General features: G+C 41.4%; 1 long non-coding RNA gene across 1 annotated transcript; it reads left to right on the top strand.

Moving 5' to 3' along the window:
* Positions 1–11: 11 nt before the first annotated feature.
* LOC140706858 (uncharacterized) lies at positions 12–17,675 on the top strand. The gene is made up of 2 exons (XR_013545192.1): positions 12–292; positions 16,905–17,675. It is a non-coding gene; the product is annotated as an uncharacterized LOC140706858 (long non-coding RNA).
* The last annotated feature ends 6,448 nt before the right edge of the window (positions 17,676–24,123 follow it).

The raw sequence follows: 24,123 nt of genomic DNA, 5'->3' as shown, positions 1-24,123 counted from the left end.
ACGTGGCTCTTGCGGCGGGTGTGTGTGTGTGTGGGGGGGGCGCGAGCGTGTTTGCGAGCGCCAGAAAGAGGCTTTGCCTTCTTTGCAGCGTCAGCTTCCCTGTATTTACTCGGAAGTAAGACTCACCCGGAGTTCAATGAGATTTTTCAGACCAAGCAGGCTGTAGCGTCTTTATTAGGAAGGAAATCCCACTCTGTTCCAGGAAAGTTTCTTATCCCCCGGTGAAGCAGTAATCCTATGCCTCCCTACTCGGAAATCGAGTCATATTGAGATCAGTGGGACTTACTCCCAGGTAAGAGTAGAGGATTGCAGCCTGGCTTTGTATGAAGATTTAGCCTTGCAGGTTCCCCTACCCTCGGTTTTATTCTTAAATCCATTCCCACGGAGTTCATTGGGAGCGCTTAAAAGTGTGCTTAGGAGTCAGCGGTCGCTCGGCTCCTCTTCTCTGAATTCTGAGACGAACAGCATTCAGTGGGAACGTTAGGCTGGCGTTCATAGATTTGCAGGTTACAGTTCGATCCACACACCGCACCCGCTTTTCACCGGAAGTACAGTAAAGGTTTGCCTCACTCTCTGGGTTTTTGGAGGGGGACATTTCAGCAGTTTTTCAGGGACTCGCATTTTCCAAGACGGAGCTACACAACATTGGAAAGTCGGCATTCGTGTATGTTTCACTAACAGGTTACGTCCTTCCACCGCAGCAAACACGAGTTTCTTTTTCTTTAATTGAGATCATAGGTCTTTCAGTCTATTACACCTCCTGGCAAAAATTCAGCTCCTACCCCTCTCCGCAGCCGTCCAGGTTTTAAGAATCCTGTTAAGTACAGTACTGTATTCGGTAACCTTGTGGCGGAATAAAATAAAAAATGATAGATTGGTTGCTTTTGGTAAGTGGTCTTTGCAGGATTCTGGCTTGCAGTTGAGTTCTGGCTCCAGGTCGGATCCCAGTGAAACAATGGTACTCCTGGGCACCAGCTGAATTCATTTGTCACCTTCCTTGTGAAACCCACCCACATTCCTGTGACCACTGTTCAGTATTTATAGTCCAGAAAGTGAGAAGACTTCAAGTCATCTTGCAGTTTCCAGGCAAGGCATCTTCTGCTCCCCACTTTGGAACTTTTAATTTGAAACTACCAGTAAATAGTGTGTCAGAAAATGTATTTATTTATTTATAACCCGCCTTTCTCCTTTAAAAGGACCCAAGGCAGCTTACAGCAATTAAAAGATAGTATTTAAACTAGCAATAGTGAGTATACAATACTAAAAGGATCAAATGAATATAATACTAAAAAATGTAAGCAACACCAAAACACATTAAATGCAGTAATGTATAACAATCCATTTAAAAGGAAACAGTGAGGATTGAAAACGTTAGGCTTGAAAGTCGAGGATTGAAAACGTTAGGCTTTTGGACTGCAAATTCCAGAACCCCACAGCAAGGTAGGTAGGAGTCTGGGGATTATAGTCCAAAAACTGCACACTTTTCCAGTATCTGCTTAAAATCCATCAAGTGACCAACAGGGTTGTTTTGAGTATATACTTACCATTTTAAAAAATTATTTTTACTAAGACTTTTGTATTTTTAATTGCAAGCTGGCACACTGCTGTTCAGTAGATACTGTTTTCCTGGCATTGAGATCCATGCTGATTAAACATGTAAAATTATTGTGTGTCAGGCAGTTCTTAAAGTCAGGAAGAAAAAGGTTTAAAAAATGAACACTGTAAGCCAGGCTTACCCAGTTCAGAACTCACACCATACAAGTCCTATTGGTTCCAGCTATTTTAGAGCTTTAAATGTTGGAATCTGAAGAGACAAAAAAGTGGTACCTTAAAGACTAACGCAATTTTAAAAAATGGCAGTATGTCTTTAAGGTGCCACAATAATTTTTTCTCTTTTGGTTTGATTTGTCTCCAAGGAGATGTATGATTTTCTGAAAAGTGGAAATTCCTTATATTGGCAGAAATTGTAAAGGGGAAAAATCTTTATAACCAATTGCAAATAAGTTAAACAAAGCAGCCCTATGTATGTCAGAAACAGGTAAGTTTATATAGCAGGTACATTAAATTCTCTGATTACACATATTTGCACATGCACCATAGCATTAAGCTCTGTTACGGAACAAATCCTGGAACAAAATAAACCACCTTGTCAAGAAGAACAAAAAAGCATAGAAAGGCAGGGAATTTAAAGCAAGCTTTGTGTTATCTGGATGGCAAGAAAAACATTAAAGCTAGAAGCAATGGACAGGATACTTTTGTTTACAGGAGTAAATGGTCCATCTTGACAAGCCTGTACACTGCAAAAGACGGTGAATTTAATTCTGTCTAAATTACAGCTGTAATTTAATGACATCTTTGTTATTGGGGAAATGAACTAAATAGTTTATAAATAGTTGTTTCTGACTTTGGCTGATTACTAGAAAATTGGGAAGGGGGATCATTTCCCTAGAATGTCTTTCTCTGTAAATAGGATCATAATTGCCTACTCTACGGCATTTTTTCACAGAGAGACTTGACATTTCAGACTTTTCAGATTTTTAAGTCTCTCTGTATAAATCAGGGCCATACATATATCCCCAAATGGTTGAGATACAAGCTACACAGAAAGCTTCTTGGCCTTCTGGCTAAACTCAAGCATTCTCTCTTCTTCTTGTGTGTTGTCAGTTCAGAACTGAATTATAGCGACCATAATAGAGCTCTTCAAGATAAGTGACATATTGAAGGAGTGGTTTTACCAGTTCTACTCCCCAGTGAGTTTCCATGGCCGAGCTGGGATTTGAACCCCGGCCTCCTGAGTCCTGACTGCTGAAGAATTGATGGTTTTCAACTGTGGTGCTGGAGGAGACTCTTGAGAGTCCCCTGGAATGCAAGGAGAACAAACCTATCAATTCTAAAGGAAATCAACCCTGAGTGCTCACTGGAAGGACAGATCCTGAAGCTGAGGCTCCAATACTTTGGCCATCTCATGAGAAGAGAAGACTCACTGGAAAAGCCCTTGATGTTAGGAAAGTGTGAAGGCAAGAGGCGAAGGGGACGATCGAGGATGAGATGGCTGGACAGTGTCAGCGAAGCAACGAAGATGAATTTGACACAACTCCGGGAGGCAGTGGAAGATAGGAGAGCCTGGCGTGATCTGGTCCATGGGGTCACGAAGAATCGGGCACAACTAAATGACTCCTGAGTCCTCGTCTATCCACTATACCACACATGGTATTCCAAACATTCTCTACTAATAGATGATTTGCCCAGGACAGTCTGATTAAGTAGAAAAGTTTGAAAACAGTACACATTTGCACATAACACTCAATCTTGATCCTGTGTTTCTGCCCTGTTTCCCATCCCAGATAAAACCACAGACCATGTAGGATTTCAGCCTGTGCAAGTTCTTTTGTCTCCATTTTTAAAAAAGGTTTAGGAAAGATACTTCTAATAAGAGCCAGACAGATTGTGAACCCTGCCAGCCCTGGCTGGGTGGACAGGACCTCCTTGCTCCATTCCTTGATCCATCAATCCTAATACGGCAGATTGAAACAAAATGCGGTCTATTTTAACAGGATGGGGGTGTTTCACAGATGGTCCTCAATAGTGCCCAGGCTATTTTATGACACTACCTGGGCACCATCAGCAAGGTTCCCAGAGTTCAAGTCCTTCTCTCCTCCCCAGGTAACTTCACTGGGAGAGGTTCCTGTCCTTTGCTCCTTAATGGAGATCTCTCCATTGAGCTGAAGCAAGATGCCTGCAATACTATAGAGATGGATGATATACTCACACTGAGGGCAGTAGGGATGATGTCTCAGTTTGCTTTCCTCTCATCTTGCTTGTTCTTGTGCTTGGCACGCCATTTGCCGTTGCCTGTATCCCTGCTGTGTTGCTGTTGGCTCCCTGCCATACTTTCCTCAGTCCAGCATCTCCTCTCTGTATATTCCTGTTCTCCCCAATAAGAGGGACAAGGAGGTGGCAAAGGATGAAGGTGATGGTCTACTTCATCTAGAGGACTTGGAGCTGGACCAGGGTCCTCTTTGTATATGTACTCCCTGCCCCCAGGGGGCTTGGGTTCTTCTGGGAGTTGTACCTCCATCTGGTATCCCTCACTAGGGTCTTCTAATGCGTGCACACACACCCCGGATCCTTCATCAACTTCCTTGTCTCCCTTGACTGTCTCGTTGAGGAGTTCTTCTGTGTTTGAATGCTGTCCTCTGCAATCTCCTTCCTCTCATTCTGACGGCCCCTTCCCTTCCAGACCACTCTCCATATTGTCCCAGTCCTTCTTTTCCCCTCCAGGGGTCACTATTTTGGGTCAAAACTGCCACCATGTGCTTCCCCTTCCAAGACCTCTGCTAGCATGCCCTCCTTGGGCTGTCCAGGCTCTTCCTGGCTGGGTTCCTCTGGGGCACTTTTAAAGGATTTTGCCTCTGCCAGGTCTATGGGAGAACAGTCCAAATCTCTGCAGCCCATGGAAGGAGGTGAGACAGGCTGCTGACGGGAACCTTTGTCATGTTCACAGCCTCACACATATACAATTATTCTACAAAGCAGTCTTCATTTACTACTGTCTCTAATATCAAGATGTTTAAGCCTCTGTCTTGCTCACTGAGAGAATCATAGGACTGGCCTACATTGTTTTGCTGCCAGATGTGGATTGGCCATTGAATTTTACTTCAGCAGTAAAGGAGTGTGTGTGTCCTCCCTCACACTTGAGGGCAGCAGGCTAGTTTAGGCAGGACAGGGCAGGCTATATGTAACAGTGTTGCACATCATTCTGATTCTAGGGGAGGGGGATGTTGTGAAAATTTGGTAATTCCCTATAATTAGCAGAGGATAAAATACAAAACAAACAGCTATAGAATAGGGGAAATCTGAAGAGGAGAATAACTAGTAGTGTTAATTCACTAATTGGGTGGTATATAAATTAATGAAATAAACAAATAATCCCAAATTCCACCCAGGCCTTTTGTTTTAACTAGCTCTTTGTATATAAAAGAAAAAAAATCTACAAGTAGTTTAAATAGAAAACATCTTTACTTACAGTTGATCTTCAGTTACAATCAGAAGAGTAAGAAAAGATAAAAAGAAAATTCCAGCCTTAACCATGTAGGAGACTGAATCTGTCCGGAGGACAAGGTTAGAAAATTACATGTCTGCTCTGATTGATGGTTATAGAGGAAGAGGACGGGTCATAGCAAGCAGGGCAAAGAGGAAGACGGGAGGGGCAAGCTAGAGGCATGAACAGAGAACTTTCCTAATTGGTGAGTTAGAAAAGAGAAAATCTCTTTTGGGTCCTAAAGACCTTTTCCTCACTGATACCTAGTGTTACAAAGCATGCAAAATTATTATTTCTCCAAGAGGGGATGGCTAAGGAATCAGGAGAAAGGTCTGGCTAGCTGCTGCTACAATTATGTAACATCATTGAGGCAGAAGCCTCATTCTACCTAATGGTAAGGCCAGCCCAGGAAAAATGTTTCAAGTGCTTTTGATAAATACACTATGTTGAAATGTGGTACACACACTAATCAACGTGTGTGGATTAAAGACAAGTATGAACAAGAGATATTGCTTATCTCCTTTTAGTTTGAAACAAGAAGTCTGCTTCAGAATTGTTCAGCAAAAAATACAGGAAGGAAAGGAAAAAAAGAGGTAAAACCTCAAAATACCAAAATTACAATTTGTTTTTTTTTTTTTAAAGGGCATTTGAATTTTAATAAAGACCTTTGCTGGCACAAGAATACTGTATACTGTTTCTTATTAAAGCAATTTCTCTGTCAAGCATTTTACTATTTTATATAATTTAATTATTCCTATCGTATTTAAATTTTATCTCTTTGCTATCCTGTGTTTAGTTCTAACTCCCATCCACCCCACTGTGGTTAAGACAAAGCAAATATATTCACTGAAGTAGTAGCAACATATAAATGTATAAAATAGATTAAATGGTGGACGTAGGAGTTTCCGTTTATGGGTTTCAAGCAGTCTGAGGGGAGGAGAAGCCTGTCCTTTCCCCCCCCCCCCAGATATTTGTTCCTGGCTACCACTTCAAATGCCACATATCTGGGATACCCTCTGCGTTCCCCTCCCCCCATGATTCTCTTTGCAATCCTCTAAGACCATGATAGCTTTTGCAGTGGCATCCATTTGTAGAATACCATGTGGAATGCCAAAAACGTTAGCAAATTCACATGAAAGTGTAGAATAACTTAGAAAGAGTTTATATGGAATCTAAACCAGAGAGAGTTCATAATGTATATATACTGTGCAAGGATATTAGCTGGAGGAGTGTCTACATAATATAAACCTGTAAAATAGATTAAATGATGGGCATTGATTTAGAATGCAAACTCAATGTGGTGGTATTCACATAAACACAGCTTTCTTTGGAAAGAATAAGTTCCCCCCCTCTCTCGGCCAGCCTTTTTATTGATATTCCCTTCTACTAAACTTCATCAACTTTCACTCTCATCCTTTTATAGGATGCAACAGTAATTAGCAATCATGGCCATATCACAGGATCTCCTGTGTCTTCTGGATAATGCCTACTGTATTTCCCCCAAAATAAGACAGGGTCTTATATTCATTTTTCCTCCAAAAATGCATTAGGGCTTATTTTCAAGGGATGTTTTATTTTTTTCCGCATGTACAACAATCTTCATTTATTCAGATACAGTCATGTCATCTTCTAGTTGCTGCACAGTTGTGGGGGGTGGGGTTTCACTTAACTGGGGCTTATTTTTGGGATAGGGCTTATATTATGGGCATCCTGAAAAATCATACTGGGACTTATTTTCAGGTTAGGTCTTATTTTCAAGGAAAGGGTATTATTATGCACTGAATTGCAAGCAATTAAGAAACAGTGACAACAGCAGGCCTTGTGCTTGCAAGCAGGCAGACAGGCCACTGCGTGATGGCTAAAGGTGTGTGCTGTCCCTTTTAGGAAGAGAAGCAGCCTTTGCTTGTACTGGCTGCTCCCTGAAGGGGGAGGAGGGAAAGGGAGGGGATGTGAAAGTGGGTCAGGAATGTAACTAGATGCTATCCACCTCCCTGCATGGTTTCAGACACAGGCAATAGTGCCTTAGTAATAGAAGGCATGCACCACACCACCGATGTCTCCCACCACCACCACCATTGGGGCTGATGGTTGCCAGGGAATTCTGAAGGATGTGTTTCCCTGTGACCTTGGAGGCAGAGGTGGTGGCAGAGGGGGGGGGCGGAGGGGAGACTCGGTTGCCTCAGTAACTAAGTTGGCTTGGATGCAGTGATGCAGCAAATATCCCTAGGTGAGCTTTTCTCAATGGAGGAGGAGAAAGCTGAGAGTAATACAACCCCAAAGCAGTGTAGATGTTTGAACACAGTCCTCATTTTGCCCAGGAGGCCTTGAACATCAGCGTGTGAACCTCCCCATTTGTGGCTTTAAATTCTCACTCCCTGCTTTCTTGCCCTTGGAAGGACTAATTGGAAAATAGCTTGCAGAAATAAAGGTGCCGTTTCTTATGCCCTGTAGACACACCCTTGGAGTTGGCTGATTGAACACATTACAATACTACCAGGCCTTGAGCATTTCTTGAAAAGCTGGTTAGACAAACCCACTGGCATTCAATGGGAGGGGAAACAAAGCAAAAGGTTTAGTCAGAGAAGCAAGTATCTCCCTCGTTTAATGCTCCAAGGTGTCTTTCTTGGTCAGCTACAAAGATCTTTCCTCAGGTTAATAGGAAAAACAGTGCAGTTAGATTGAGGAGTTATCACTCAAAACCATAAGATCTCAGTCAGCTGTGAAGGTAATTAACAGCCACCATCGATCCTGCCATAACACCTTCCTTGAACATACCTATCTTGTCTGATTTTAGAATCAGAGCTGGTTAGAATTTGGGCAGAGGATCATGGGGGAATACCAAGAACCTCCAGCTAGAGCTGGGAAAAAATCTTGTCCTCAAATCCCAAGAATGGCTGCTAGTAAGGTTTGACAATATCTGACTGGATGGACCAATGGTCTAACTCAGACAAGTCAGTTTCCTTTGTTCTTAAGCAATGTTCTACACATTTTATTTGGGAAATCAATCCCTGTGTGTTCAATGAGAAGCATAAATAAATTTGATAAGGTGGCATCTAATGAGGCTCCTGACTAAGTGGAAGAATCTGTACTTGATAATATATCTGAAATTTTGCCTGATATTGAGGAAATGGGTAGACAGCCCCCCCCCCAAAAAAAAACATAAGAAGGTGCTGTGGAATCATAAAATTGGAAGGAATCACTGAGAATAAATTTGTCCACCCCACCCCACTGATACATGAAATCCACTTCTAAAACATCACTAACAGATGCCCCACCAATACCCATTTAAACACATAGAACAAAAATAAATAAATGCCACCACCTTCCTTGTATGAGGTCAGCCACTGTTCCATCCAGGTCAGCTTATGTATGCACAGACAGAGGTTGCCCAGGGTTTCCCAGCCTAGCTAGAGATGCCAGGGATTGATTTCAACTAGGCCAGTCTAGTGCAAGGTTCAGAAGTTATCCCACTGGGTTCAGAGACATTTTCTCCCAAATAAGCACATTTGGTATTGAAGCGTTAGATCATGTTAAATTGAATTTAACAGGACAGCTTTAGATTTTCTTCTTCTTATGAATGATTCCGTTCTCACTTCGTTTCTGTTTATAGCACGTTTGTTGGAAGATCCCATCAGCAGTGGAATACTAGACAAGTTGTTGAGAAAGTGATCTATCATGTTTTGATTTCGAGGTGGGCAACCAAATTGATGGCTGGCACTCGTTACATAGGATGTGCAACTCTCTTGCTGCAGCAGCTTTTGCTGGCTGCCAGTCTTTTTCCAAGCTCAATTCAAAGTGATGTTTATTATTACCTATAAAGCCCTCTACAGTTTAGCTTCAGTCTATCTGAAGTGTCGTATCACCCCAAATAAGCCTGCTCTGCTTTTAAGATATATGGGAGGCCCTTCTCTCAATCCCACCACCTTTCCAAGTTCATTTGGTGAGGACACAAGAGAGGGGCCTTTGAAATGCAGGGCCCCAAGAATCCAGGCTGGCTCCCTCCCTCTTGTCCTTCCATTGTCAGGCAAAGACCTTCCTCTTCAGGCAGGCTTTTAAGCAATAGCTGTTTCAGGAAGGCTGCTTTATAAGTTACAGATTTTTAAATGCTTTAAATTTATGTTTAAGCTTGGTTTTTTTATCTTAATTTAGGCTTCTTTTTAATGTAATATTTATATAGTATTTTAAACTGTGTTTGTTTTATAGTTTTATCTGTTATGAGCTGCCTAAGGCCCCCTGTGGGGAGAAAGGCAGCATATATGTTAATTAAACAAACGAACAAACCATGACACTCTGTACCAGCAAAAATAACCAAGGGTGTTTGCATACGTTTTTTGGTTTTACAACTCACTTCTGTTTTGTGGCATTGACACTGTTAATAAGTGTATCAATATTGCTAATTTCTCCATTTTGGTTCCCTTTGACATCAGTGTTTTTACACAATCAGTAGGTATGCTTGCAACATGGGGTAACATTTTTTTACTCTAGTGATGTGTGCTATGCCCTAGAAAAGACTTAACAGAACTTTCTATGATAATAAATAAGTTCATCTTTGAGATGCCAAGATGCTCTATGTTGTAATTTTCTACACCTCACTTTTTAACAGAGTTATGCTTCCCTTTACCAAGCATTCTATGGTTGATTGCTTAGTTTTACTCAGGACATCTATAGTACTGTACTTTGGTTAACATTTAGCATAAGCTTGCACTCCTATTCATACTTTCCTGTGTATAACCCCTTCTGAATTACAGAAGCTGAAATCCTATTGTGGCTACATGTGTGCACGTTAGATTGCATAACTCAGAGAGCAAATTGCTGCTAACAAGACTATGCTTGCATTACTAGGTGTGCACCTGGTAAGACAGGATGCACTTTTTTAGTTAACACCAATTTGCTCCAATGAGTTAATGGAGATTAACATGTAAATCACCAACAGGATCCTTGCCAGAGGAACATACTCTTTATACATATTAAAGTAATTATATAAGGGACTGTTGAATTGCATAATGCTGAATTAGTTTTACCTTGGATGTTGTTCTGTTTAGTCTTTAAGTCATGTCCGACTCTTCATGACCCCATGGACCAGAGCATGCCAGGCCCTCTTGTCTTCCACTGCCTCCCAGAGTTTGGTCAAATTCATATTGGTAGCTTTAGTGACACTATCCATCCATCTCGTCCTCTGTCATTCCTTTCTCCTCTTGCCTTCACACTTTCCCAACAACAGGGTCTTTTCCAGGGGGGTCTTCTCTTCTCATGAGATGGCCAAAGTATTGGAGCCTCAGCTTCAGGATCTGTCCTTCCAGTGGCTACATTACAATTAATAGATATAAAGTGAAGAACATTCTATAAACTAGGGATAATATTGATCAGTTTGATCTCTTCATAATATTTCTTCTTATTCATTTTCTATCAGTGGCTGGATGTTAACACAACTATTCTGAATTTGAATGTGTCATTTGTAAACAATGATGTTGTGCATCAAAACCATCTCTGAGTTTTTTCAGACATGTTCATTTTTCCTCCTGATTTTCTTTTGCACGCATTTACTTTGAATTATGAGCTATAATAACTGGTATTTTTGTTTCTTATTACACATCTGAAATATTAATGCCTTCTGCATTTTATGTGTTAATGATTTACTCGCCTTTATTCATAACTGAGCAAAGAAAATATTACTCCCTTTCTCGCATTAACCTTTATTATTTTCTTTTGTACAACTTTGTAATATCTGCTTATTGGTTGGTTGGTTGGTTGGTTGATTGATTGCATTTATACCCCACCCATCTAGTCAACTGACTACTCTGGGCGGCTTCCAACACATATAACAACAATATAAAATATACCTTAAACTTCAATAATAGAGTTATTCAAGATAGAAAGATATAGGGAAAAATCAATCAATCAATCAATCAATCAATCAATCAATCAATCAATCAATCAATCAATCAATCAATCAATCAATCAATCAATCAATCAATCAATCAATCAATCAATCAATCAATCAAATAATAGCTATGGGGAAGGCCTACCTAAACATGCAAGTTTTCAATTGATTTTTAAAGATGCCCAGCGAAGGGGCTGCGCAGATCTCCGAGGAACATTATTCCAGAGGCGAGGAACTACCGCAGAGAAGGCCCGGTTTCTTGTTTTTTCCCTCCGGACCTCCCTCGACGTCAGGCTCCTCAGCCTCACCTCCTGACTCGATCGGGTGATATGGGTAGATTTTGGTGGGAGTAGGCGTTCCACCAAGTATCAAGGCCCTAAACCATTTAGGGCTTTATATGTGAGCCTTAAAACTTTGAAGTCAATGCAGAACCGAATGGGCAGCCAATGCAAAGCGGCCAGAGTGGGAGAGATATGTTGATATTTTCTCACTCCACTAAGGAGTCTGGCCTCTGTGCTCTGCACCACTTGGAGTTTCCGCATCAACCTTAAAGGTAGCCCCACGTAGAGCGCATTACAGTGGTCTAATCTTGAGACTACAAGCGCTTGCACCAAGGTAGTGAGCGCCCCAACATCAAGATAAGACGCAGCTGGGCTATCTGCCAAAGATGAAAAAAGGGGGTGCGGACCACTGACGCCATCTGAGTTTCCATGGTGAGTGCTGGGTCCAGATGGATCCCCAAGCTGCGAACCTCACTCTTTGCAGTAAGAGTCACCCCCCCAAATGAGAGAGACTTTCCCAGACCGCTGATGGTGGGGCCACCCACCCTCAGGACCTCCATCTTGTCCGGGTTCAGCCTCAGCCCATTTTCCTGCATCCACTGCAGTACAGACTCCAAGCAGAGCTGAAGGGACAGAACTGCATCCACTGCAGTTGGTGAAAAGGAGATGTAGAGCTGAGTGTCATCAGCATACTGATGGCACAATGCCCCACATCCCCTGATGACCCCGCCCAGTGGCCTCATATAGATGTTAAACAGCATTGGGGTGATAATCGAACCCTGTGGAACCCCACAATTGAGGCTCCACGGGGCCGATACCCTGTCCCCAAGCTGTACTCTCTGAGGATGGTCCCCGAGGAAGGATCAGAGCCAGGCAAACGCCAGGCCTGCAATTCCTAACTCAGAGAGCCTCCTCAGGAGGATACCATGGTCGACAGTATCAAAGGCCGCCAAGATATCAAGGAGAACCAAAAGAGATGTTTTACCCTCCCTCAGCAGGTCATCATACACGGCGGCCAATGCTGTTTCTGTAGCATGGCGTGGCCTGAAACCTGACTGGAATGGATCTAAGGCATTTGTTTCATCCAACTGAGCCTGAAGTTGATCGACCACCACCCTCTCCACCACTTTGCTGATGAAAGAAACATTGGTGATGGGCCTATTGTTGCCAATTTCATCAGTTGCCAAACTAGGTTTCTTCCTTATGGGCCTAATGAGTGTCTCCTTGAGGGCAGGAGGTACCCTGCCCTCAAGAAAAGACCCATTATTTATTGCCATGGCCCATTCAGTTGTTATAGGCCTGGCTGCTTTGATCAGCCAGGCCAGGTAAGGGTCAAGGGATGAGGTAGTGGCCTGACAGTCATCAAATGCTTTGTCCACAATATCTAGCATCACAGGCTGAAAGAAATCAAGAGTCACCGGGCAAGGCGGAACGCTGGACTCATTGTATTCAAAAGAGGAGAGAGCTCCCGGCAGATGGCCTCCGCTTTAGATTTTTTAAATGCTGCATATTGGTCTGGTGAGATACTAGGGGGAGGCCTGTCCTAGACCAATTCCGCATAGGTCAGGCACTATATGGAAAAGCTCTGCCTGCTGGTTTGAAGCTTCGCTTATCCAGTTTGCAAGATGTACTCGGCTAGCAGCCTTTACCTTGGCCAGGTAAAGGTTAGTTGCCACCCTGACAGCTATCCAATTATAATCCGTCGGGTTCTTTCTCCACTTGTACCCTAGCCTTCTCCTAAATTGCTTCATCGCTCGTAGGTCCTGATTAAACCTGGATGCAGGCCAAGCTCTGTGTTGAAGAGGGCGTTTAGGATCAATTGTGTCTACAGCCCTGGTGGCAGTGGTAAGCCAGCCATCAACCAGAGCCTCAACAGGAGCACCAGCCAGATCAGTCGAAACACCTCTCATGGCATCCTGGAATCCTACAGGATCCAGTAGCCTTTGAGGGCAGACCATAGAAATAGATCCCTGCTCCCTGCGAGAGAAGGGAGCAGGGATCTATTCCTAGAAAAGCTAGAAAACTAGCTTTTCTGTGTAAGATTATCACATCTGAGAAGCTTAGCTTCTCAGATGTGATAATCTTACACAGAAAAGCTAGTTTCGAAGCAGCTTCTTCCCTTAGGCTTCTTCTTAAAGATGAATCATATTATTTCATTTTTATAAGACTATTGTACATTTTATTGGAAATTGCCACTTGCAACAAAAAAAAATTAATTCAGAGCCAAACCTATTCTGAAATATGTCTCTTGGGTTCTCATTTTCTTACAAAAAGAATGTTCCAGGACAAAGCATACAACGGCATTTTATGTTGTGCTGGGGGAAAGGGGGAAATTACAAATCCTCAGTGTGCATAATGGGAAAACTTAGTCAGACTCTCTTTGAATCTGGACCAGGGGTTATGTATGAGTGTACCTTGCAAGTTAATTTGGCTTACCCTATTGGGTTTTGACATCAAATATCAGATCCTCACACCCCATCTGGGAAATATTTTCAGTTTGTTCTATTAGGGGGACTGCTCTTCAAACATTCTGGCTAGAATCCTGTTGCCTACATGTGGATCAGAATAGACAACCCATGTTCCTCCAATTCCAGTAGACTTCCCATTGGGTGCCTATTCTCAAGCCACTTGCAAGATTGCTCATGCAGTTGATCGTGCAATGGGAGCCTTCTGAAGTCAGGAGAACGCTTTCACAAGTTGCCTTCCTCTCATTTTTTTAAGGTAACAGATACCAAGCATTTATTATTTTAGTCATCATATCAGTGTCGTGATCATCCTTCAGAGAGCACAGTTAATCACATTTTACCAATTATGACTCTATGAACTGGGATAGGATGAGCTATAGGATATGCTCTCCAGTGAACATCAGAGTTGAGCAAGAATCGGAAGCTGGGTGCTCTGCCCCTTACACCAAGGCTGGGCAACCTGGCATCCCCCAGATATTTTGGATCATGAATCTTATCCACCCTGTTCACCATAACCAATGACAAGGATTTGTAGCAGTGGTTCCTAACTTTGGGTCCCCAGATGTCCATGGACCAAAACTCTCAGATGCCTTCACCACTGGTTATGCTGGCCAGGTTTTCTGGGATTTATACTCCAAGAAAACATCTGGGGATCCAAGGTTGGGAACTACTAGTTCATAGGATATGTCCAAGGTCTTGAGCATATCTAGAAGGCCTTTTCAGATTGTGGCAGTTAGATCCAGAAATGGGCTTTGTACTGAACTTTATTCCAATTTTAAGTTCTCCACAGAGTTTTCAAAAAGTAAGTCTTTTGAGCTACAGCTCCCAGTGAGAATGCTTGCTGTGTTAGCAGAAGTATTTTGGGAGTTGTAAGTTCAAACAAGAAGCTTTTCCAAGCTCTATACCTGGGCTCTGGGTTGTAATTCATATCCCTCTACCACATCCTTTTCCAAACTTCAGTGGTCGTTTAGAGGCCAGGCAATACAGTGACTTACAAATTTAATCCGTATTGGAATGGTGTTCATACATCAAAAAGTTCATAAGTTGAGGCAAACTTTTCCATAGGAATGCACTGAAAACCATTTAATCCATTCAGGCTGTTTTCGTTTGTATGTTGAGGCGCTGTTCGTAGGTAGAGGCATTAGTTCCCATGGGAACTAATGCAAAGCCGGTTAATCTGTACTCTACCACTAGGGGGAGAATTTTTTTCTTCCTTTCACCTAAAATGAACTTAGGTCAAAAAAAGGGCAGGAAAGGTTTTTTTGGTTTGTAAGTCGAGGCTCCGTTCGCAAGTCGAAGCAACATTTTGTGAACGGCGCTGTTCGTAACTCGAAATGTTCGCAAGTGGAGACGTTTGTAAGTCGAGGTACCACTGTATTAATATTGTAGGAAACTGCTAAGGGTGGAATAAATGGATATTTCCTCTGCAACACTGCAGAACATGATTATCACAGTTTTCCATGCTCAGGTAAAATTATGGGTAGTTTTAAGATAGCTTGGATTTGCAAGTTGAAGTGGATTCTTCTAGGCACTGTTAGCTTTCATCATAAAAACAGAGTGATTCTTGTGAGGTAGCCTGGCATGGTGGATGTTCTCCTGGCAAAGGCCTCATTATGGTTTGTGTCAAAGGTAGATAGTGGTTTAAGTGCTGTATTTCCACATTACCAGTGTGGTATAGTGGATAAAGTGATGGACTAGGACTCCAGAGACTTAAGTTCAAATCTCTGCTCAGTCATGGAGACTCACTAGAGGTATGGAACTGGTAAAACGACTCCTTAAATATTTCAATTACCTTAAAAATCCTATTAGGTTTGATATAAATTAGTTCTGACTCGATGGCACATAAGAGTTCTAGCTTTGTCAACTTCAATGCTGAGAATGAAGAAACTGAAATAGTTAGAGGTTTTGTATACCTTGGTTCAATCATCAATCCAAAGGAAGGTTGCAGCCAAGAAACCAGAAGAAGACAGAGACTCAGAGGGCAGCAATCAAGGAACTAGAAAAGATAATCAAGTATAAGGATGTGTCACTGGAGAAACAAGACCAAGATCATCCACATTCTTGTATTTCCAATCACCATCTATGGATGTGAAAGCTGGACACTAAAGAAAGCTGACAGGGAAAAATTATTTGTTTGAAATATGGTGTTGGGGGAGAGCTTTGCGGATATCCTGAATTGCCTCAAAGTCAAACTAGTGGGTCCTGGAGCAAATCAAGCCTGAACTGTCTCTGGAGTCAAAAATGTTAAAGCTGAGGCTGTCCTGTTTTGGGCACATCATGAGAATGCAGGATTCTCTGGAAAAGACAATAACGTTGGAAAAGCTGGAAGTTAGTAGAAAAAGAGGAAGACCAAATATGCGATGGATTGACTTTCTAAAGGAAGCCACACACTTGAGTTTACAAGAGCTGAGCAAGGACATTGGGGACAGGACATTTGGGAGATCGCCAATTCATAGGGTCACTATAACTTGGAGGCAACTTGATGGCACATAACAATGATGTTTCTAAGTTTTAAGCAGGATTTTTACTCAACCTGCTCTCCAGGGCACACCTTGCAGCATGGCTCACATTGTCAGTGCAGAAGCCTAATGATACATCCTGCTTCTTTAGAAATATTTGATTTGTAATCATAAGTCAATGTTATTTAATTCCCAAATGCTTACTTTATTGTTATCAGATGAATAGCCAAATCACATGCATGTTTGCTAGAAAAAAATGATTGGATTGTTTCGTTCATGTTCCAGGTAAAGTGTGCCCAGGATTTATTAATCCAAATTATACAAATAAATTGAAGCCATAACAGCTACAGCTAAGTGTGTTCACCTTCAAAATATGTGTAATTAGAGCCTGCGAAATTTATTCCTGCTTAATTATGCCACAGTTCCAGCATTTTCTAAATTAAAGTTTTTGGCGAAATACAATACATGGTTGAAATTCCCACTTTTGGCAAAAAGCAACAATTTCCCTATTTGATTTCAATTCTAGAAGGGTATCAAAGGCACTTGTGTTGTAGATTCAATCATTCCTAATACGTACTTGTAAGACAGGTTTAAAGGGAGACACTCAAAGGATGTGACACTGGTCCAGATAACAGCATGTGAGCTATTGTAAAGAGTTGCTAATCCCATTAAAGGTGGGTGCTCATGAGAAGAACCGAAAATGTATCATTGTCTTGTATTTGAACTGAATTTGAATGGAAAACCAAACCAATGCTTTTGGTCTCCTCTGTTTTTCAGAATCACTTCGATGAACTCCTGCTTATCAGTCCTGAAAAGATGTGTTAAAACCAGTTGGGCTACTTTTCCAGATTACGCCCATCTGCTAGAGGGCTTTTCAAAAAAGATTTTGTAACAACAGAGTATTGAACCTCTGAAACAGATTTTCAGAAAAGAATGTTCACTAAATATGTTTTCTTGAGTTCATTATTTGGTGCATGCTGTTAAAGTATTTAATGGTATTTTATGACTTATCTTTTAAGAGGATGATCACACACACCCTCAAATACTTGACTTTTGCGTGAAAGAAGCTAGTGGATTGAAACAATTATAAACATTAAAACAATTATAAACATTAAACATTAAAAGGGGGAAGGGATTGTTTTAGTTAGTAGTGGGTTAGGTCTTTTACCTTTTATTGTTTGTCTGCCTGGTCATTGGTTTGTAGTGACTGATGTGTTAGTGTTTTAACTTTGTCTGTTTTGTAATGTTATATTTTAAATACAATTTTACTTGTAAAAAAAAGAAACAATTATAAACAATTCTTTCTCATTAAATTACACTTGTGTTTCTATCCAATTGCAGAGCAAGCTAAGAATCTGGTTTTTAATTATTTAATGCTTGCATTAAATGTATTAATTGCTTTTCTGCCCATTAGACTTTCCATAAAGATTTTCAAATTTAGGGTGTTTTAGCGGTAGTTCTGGTAACAGGGCAGCCACTTGTTTCTCGTATGATGACCAAAATAATGGTTTTACTGAAAAAAAGTGTGTTCAGAATTGTCTATTCATTCCCCCTCTCAGATGTTCCCCATCCCTCACCTCCTGGTTCAACCTAATCCTGGTGAGGTATTACTTTGTAATTAAGCATCTTTTTGTGGTTTCCAGCTGTAGACACCAGTGTTTGGTAAGTGGAAGGAGCTGACAGTCCCAGGGCTGGCCCTACTAATCAGAATTAAGGTAAACGCCTTGGGTGGCAGATGCTGGAGGAAGATGGAAGTACCAACTGATAAAGTAAGACTGAATGTAGAATGGGGAGGAGCCATCATTTTTTTCAGTTGACTCAGGCAGCAAAATGTTTCCAGGAAGATTTGGAGTTGTCATCTCAGATATTTTCAGTAACTGTCACTTTCCCATGAATAAAGCTGCTGGATGACTTTGGTCATGCTACAGTCTTTCTATCTGATGAGTCTTCTCAGGGTAGTGTAGCATAAGCCCAGGTACACCAGTCTTCTGTTCTTGGGAAGAAGGGTGCAATATATATATAAGGTTGCTAAAGAATGCATATGCCAATGAAAGCACAAGCAGCTGTGCATGCCAAGATACAGCTAATCAGCCACCCTTATGCTCCAGGGCAAAAGATAATCACTAAAGGAGACAGAAACATCTTCCCCTTGAAACTTTTCTACAGCAAATCTGATGATGTGTGCAAGACCAATTGATCCTGCAAATAGCACAGCAGTTAAACTTAACTTTAATAACTATGCGCTGAAATTATGAAACTTTGCTTTATTTATATGTTGATCCATACCAACAATTGGTTTATATGGATTGCAGTAAGTGATGGCCTTCAGTAGGAGGAGACTAGCAAATGTGTTTTCTGTTTTTAAAATCCAGTTTCTACTAGAGGAGAGGGATAAATCTGAACGTGATTTTACTAAGATTTATACACCCCAAAGACAGAGACTATCTGGTGGACCCTGCCATGCTGCCAGGCAAAATGGAAGGCTTGAAGTGACATCAGGAAGCACAAGAGGAGTACAAGACCGAGACTACTTTGTCTGGTCAGTCAAAAGTTAATGTGCTTGCATGAAATCTCTTGACAAATATTTGGAGCACCTAGTCCAGAAGTGGGCAGTGTGAGGTCTTCTGAAACTTCCATCAGCCTTAGGCAGCATAACTAATGCTGAAGGGGCACGGGTTCCAGGCCAGCAACTTCAGGAGAAGCACATGTTGTCCACCCCTGCCTTATTCCAGTCAGGGTTCTTTGATATTTCTGCATAGGCGTTCAGAGCTGCATCTGTCAAGGTGCTACTATTTACCCTACCTGTTAGAACTACCAAAGGGTATGGTGCCCACTTGTTCAGTTGAAGCAACCCGTTTTCTTTTTCCTGACTTGAGTGCAGCTGACAAGGGAGACGTTAGCCACTTCCTTGACCAAAAAGGCACATGGAATTCTATTGCAGTTGTTTAATCTGTCTTGAAACCAGATGACTTTCTGCTCTTTTTACACCTTAGCGGTTTAGCAGAAAAGCAGCTTTCTAACATTAAAGGAAAATAGAAACCCAAAGCTTTTTGGCATTTTCTTCTATTCATGTCGCTGTGGTTTCATGGGCTATGACAAAGTGCTTGGCCTACCCCTGGTGGTTTCATGTCTTGAGGAATCATTTAAGAATTCTAAGTAGTATTTAAAGACAACATGAAATACTGGATGGGGCTTTGAACTTTTGGAGTTTTGCCTGCATGAACTGTTTCTTGTGCAGACAATAACATACACATGGGAACTTCCTTCTTTGCATGTGTAATATTGTCCACACTTACTGACAGCAGTTCTCCAAGTTCTTTCTTTACCCCCACCCCATCCTGCTGAGATGCCAGTAAATTTTTGGCTACAAAGCCTGCACTCTTCTACTGAACTCCAGTCTCTCTCCATCTTTTCACTGTCCTTGTTAAACTGTGGGAGGTGTCTGTAAGTTTTAATTATTTTTACATTTTCAGCCCATTCCTCCACATTTGCCCAGGTGTTAAGTCAAGTGCTGTGTTGATTGTACAATCCTATGCATATTTGTTCAATGGGGTTGGATCTAATCTTAGAGTAGGTTCATTAAAGTTAATGAGATTTAATAGAACTATAGCAGGCTCAAGTCCAGTTTTTGCAGTGGGTCTGCTATATGTCACAAACTTTGGATGTAGTGATTTCTACAAGTAAGCTCTGTGGGACTTATTACCTAGTAAGTGTGTTTAAGATTTCACTGTTAGTTTCTGTGTGGTTTTCCATATTATTACTGTATTTGTGTTATTTAAAAAATGGTGACCCAACTTGAATGGTTCAGTGGTATTCAAGATTGTGCTGAACTTGAGATCAATTTGTAGACATAATTTACTCTTTGACTCTTAAAAGCCTTTCACTGGAATTTAATTCCATGAGTTTTGTTACTGTACTTAAAATAAGCAAGATATTCTCTTTCTTTATCTTCTTGCTACTTTCCCAAATAGAATATTGGGTCAAAATTTAGGACTAGGTCCAGAAAAAACTATGAATGGGCAGAAGGGAGAAAGCTACTAACACTGTTCCTCAAATTCTTAAGGTGGCCTGTGGGATGGCGAAAGTTGGATTCTAAAGCAGCTCTCCAGTTTCTTGCAGAAGTTGCCTAAGCTATGGCATGAACAAAGCTGCATCTCTGAGGAGGAAACTGCTCTCTTCTCACTCTCCACAGTCCTTCTTTAAAGAGAAAAAAATCTTCATGACAATTTTTGGACCATTGTTGTTAAAAGTTGAAAAATGTTGTATGAAGGCACTAAGGTGCTTTCATTACACAGCTGACATTGACTAGAAGCAGTTTTTCTAGCTACTCCCCTGATGCAAATCACATGGATTACTAATATGGAGCTACGTATAGTCTTAAACTGTAAGTGTTTCCCAACCCTGTATCCCCTGATGTTGTTATACTTTCTCCATCCCAGTTAGTCATGTTGACTGGGTTATGGCCCAACAGCATCTGAAGACCCAAGGTGATGGACGTATGAAATAGTAATTGAACTGTATTAAGGGTTAAAGGCTGGTGACTGTAACAGTGTGAGCAAAGAAGTCTCCATTCAAAACTTGCCTTAACATGGTAATCAGAAGTGAAATGAAAAGGATGAAAGAGAGAGAACAGGATGCTTAGGAGAGCAGAATCTTTACCACGTGCTGCCATCTTTTAATTATTATCATTATTGTTATTTATTTATATTTGTATCCCATATTTCCTTCAAGGAAGTTCTTTTCTCTTCCCATCACAACATGGGCTAGGTCTATGAAACAGTGACTACCCCAAGGTCATCCAGAAAGCTTTGGGGTTAAACCAGGATTTTAGTCCTAATTCAGCACGCTAACCCCAACATGACACTGACTCAAACCACACTGTCAAACCAAATAAACAAGGTCAAGAAAGCAGGGATTTCAGTGCAACATACATACAAATCTATGTAATAGACTCACTGTGTTTACCCCATGTGGAGAGGTTACTTGGAGTAGAGAAAATATTGAGAAAAAAGAGGGCTAAGTGTCTTTCCCTCACTTCCTCACACAAAATCACTCTCCTCACAGACTTTAATTTAAAATGAGGATGACTGCCAATAGGGGCTCTGTTATATGTACGTACAGTACTTTCACATAAGCTGAATTTAGCCCATCAGGTGAGGACCAGATGCAAGGCAAGGACAGGAAGGATAAGAAGGAGAAAGACAAACAAGGCATAAAACAATAGGTATGCTCCATAGCAGCATCTATGGTAGCCATCACATTTCCCAGATACTTCCTGTTTCCTGATTTTCTCTTAAATACTCCCAGGAGATCTCACGGATGCAGTTTGGTCAGCCAATCAGGCGTCTTGAACAACTGCTGCACAGCAGTTTTATTGAGGCTAATTCTAGTTCACAGAGTCTGTTGACAGCTGCTTTCTCCGGCGATAGAGTCAAAACCACTGACCTGGGAGGGGGGAGTGTGTTGTTGGTTTGGAATTTATCAGGTCTTAATTATATACTAAGAAAAGATACCTTCTTTTTTATCTTTACTGATCAGATTTGGACTAATTTGACTGAAACATGTTTCTTGTGGAGGAGTACCTTTATTAAAAAAAACCCACATACAACTAAAGGACTTCAATGTAGAGAAGTGCTACAGTACTCTGAAGAAACACAGAAGCCCAGTATTGGAGAAATTACATCCTAGGTATTCTTACTGGCAGTTATGTCATCCTGAACATTACTCTCTATACTCTTTTGGTGGAGATGGTAAACACCAGAATAGCCATGCTGAATAGGAAATTCTAGGAGTTGTACTCCTTCCCCAGAAGTAAAAACAATAGAAACATCAAGGCAGACTGTGTTGGATGTGTTAGCTGTTTTATAGAATTCTAAAAACATCCTAGTATGGAATGGTATGTTAGATTGTTGAAACCTCAGGCTAGAATGTGGATTGGTCTTCTGAAGTAAGCCATTCCAACATAAAGCCTTGGTTGCATCCCAAGACAGAACAGGAAGAAGGGGACAGAAAAGGACTTCCATTGTTGGTCCCCAGTGAGAGCATCCTTATTACAGTCCTCATGGTTCAGGAATGCTACAGTAGGAAAGGACAGATTGGCAATCCCTTTGGTGGTGTTAAATGGAAGGGCAAAGAACTTGAGCCTTGACTTGGGGGGAGTGAAGAGAACTGACCTTGAGGACTAGAACCACAGCTTGTTTGTAAGCCCCAACCCAATTGCAAAAAAAAACCTGTTTATGGAGAATCATCTGTGGTCGCATTTATGGATCCAGGGATGGAAGAGAAGGCTTCTGTCAACCCAGTCAGAGCCAGCAGGGCTCACAGGTAAAGGGGAGGGGAAGCAGTTGAAAAACAACACAGCCTTATGAGTTGGATGGTAATGTCAACATTTGAAGGCCCTGAAAAGTTCAATGAATGAAGCAGGGATATGATATGATTAAAAAAAATAATCTGGATTGGCTCTAGCACTGTTTCCACACATGCAACTAGCTGAAGTAGAAGAGCAACTCTGCCCTTCAAGGGGGGAAAATGCAGTTACTGGTTTTATCCCTATCAGGGCTTTTGATCTTTCCTAAGGTTCTGTTTTTAAAAGAGGGCTTTGTGCAGGCACATCCCTACTCCCTTCTAAAGGCACATTTTTCACACACCTATGGGACTGGCAAATATGCAGAATCCTCTCCTCTCCTATCAACAGTCTGTTCTCATTGCCCTCCTCCCGACACTGGGCTATCAGGTCTTGTTGGAGGGAATTATATGAATGGGTTGCAATCTGGCAATCCGAAGCAGTTTGCCGGAACAGCAACTGGCACCACATCTTATTTTTTTAAAATTTCTTCTTGAGAGATCTGATCTGGCTGCTGTGACACATGCCCTAGTTACATCCCGGATGAATTACTCTACCAAGCTCTATGTGGGGGCTTCTGATGAAAAGTATCAGGAAACTTCAGCAGGTCCTGAATGCAGCAGACAGATTGCTGACTGGGACTGGTTATCAGGTCTTGAGAATTATATGGATGGGTTGCAAACTGCTAGAACCCACCCCACTGGCTGCCCATCAGTTTCTGGGCACAATTCAAAGTGCTGGTTTTATCCTATGAAGCCCTAAATGGCCTGAGTACAAGCTATCTCAAAAATCATATCTCCCATTATGAGCCAGCTTGGGTATTAAGATCATCAGGGGACACCTTTCTCTTGGTCCCACCACCTTCACAGGTGAGTCTGTTGGGGACACAGGAGAGGGCCTTCTCTGTTGCTGCTCCCAGACTTTGGAACTCCCTCTCACAGGAGGCCAGGCTGGTCCCTTCTTTGCTATCCTTCCGCAAGCAGGCAAAGATTTTTCTCTACAGGCTTTTCCACAGTGACTGGTTATTGGAGTGTAATATTTAGATGGATTCTTATGCTTTACTGCTCTGACTGGGATTTCGGTACTACTTGTCTTTAACATTTCTCAGATTGGTATTTGTTTGTTCCTTTTAAATATTTGTATACTTGTTGTTTTTAGCTTTAATATTGCCTTTTAATGATGTAAGCTGCCTCTTTATACTCATTGTTCTTGGCTTTAAATATTGTCTTTTAACTCTTTTCAGTTTTTAAAATTGTCTTTCAATAATGCCAGCTGCCTTGGGTCCCTTTTTAAAGAGAAAGTTGGGGTACAGATATTTTAAATAAATAAATAATGATAAATATTCATAAACTCTATAATACCATACCATAGAGCTTTGTGGGTGTTGTGAGTTAATATTTTGGAGCATGTTGCAGTTTTTTTTTAAGATATAGCCTACATAAGCCAACTATATACAGAGCTTTCAATTTCCTCCATGTATTCAAGGTTTGTTCCGAAGCAGTAGGCAATACTGTGTTTCTATCCAGATTTTGGTCAACATCCTTCAACAGGTGGTGGTAGTTATTCTTTCTGTTTTGTTTTCTTCTGCAGACATCAAGGTTAGTCAGGGCTAGCATCAATTCATCAAATTTATTTTCGCTGGTGGCCTTAATC

The sequence above is a fragment of the Pogona vitticeps genome, chromosome 4, assembly GCF_051106095.1.
Source record: "Pogona vitticeps strain Pit_001003342236 chromosome 4, PviZW2.1, whole genome shotgun sequence".
NCBI classification, from domain to species: domain Eukaryota; kingdom Metazoa; phylum Chordata; class Lepidosauria; order Squamata; family Agamidae; genus Pogona; species Pogona vitticeps.
The sequence above is the reverse complement of the archived record's forward strand: the minus strand, read 5'-3'. Positions and strand labels throughout refer to the sequence as shown.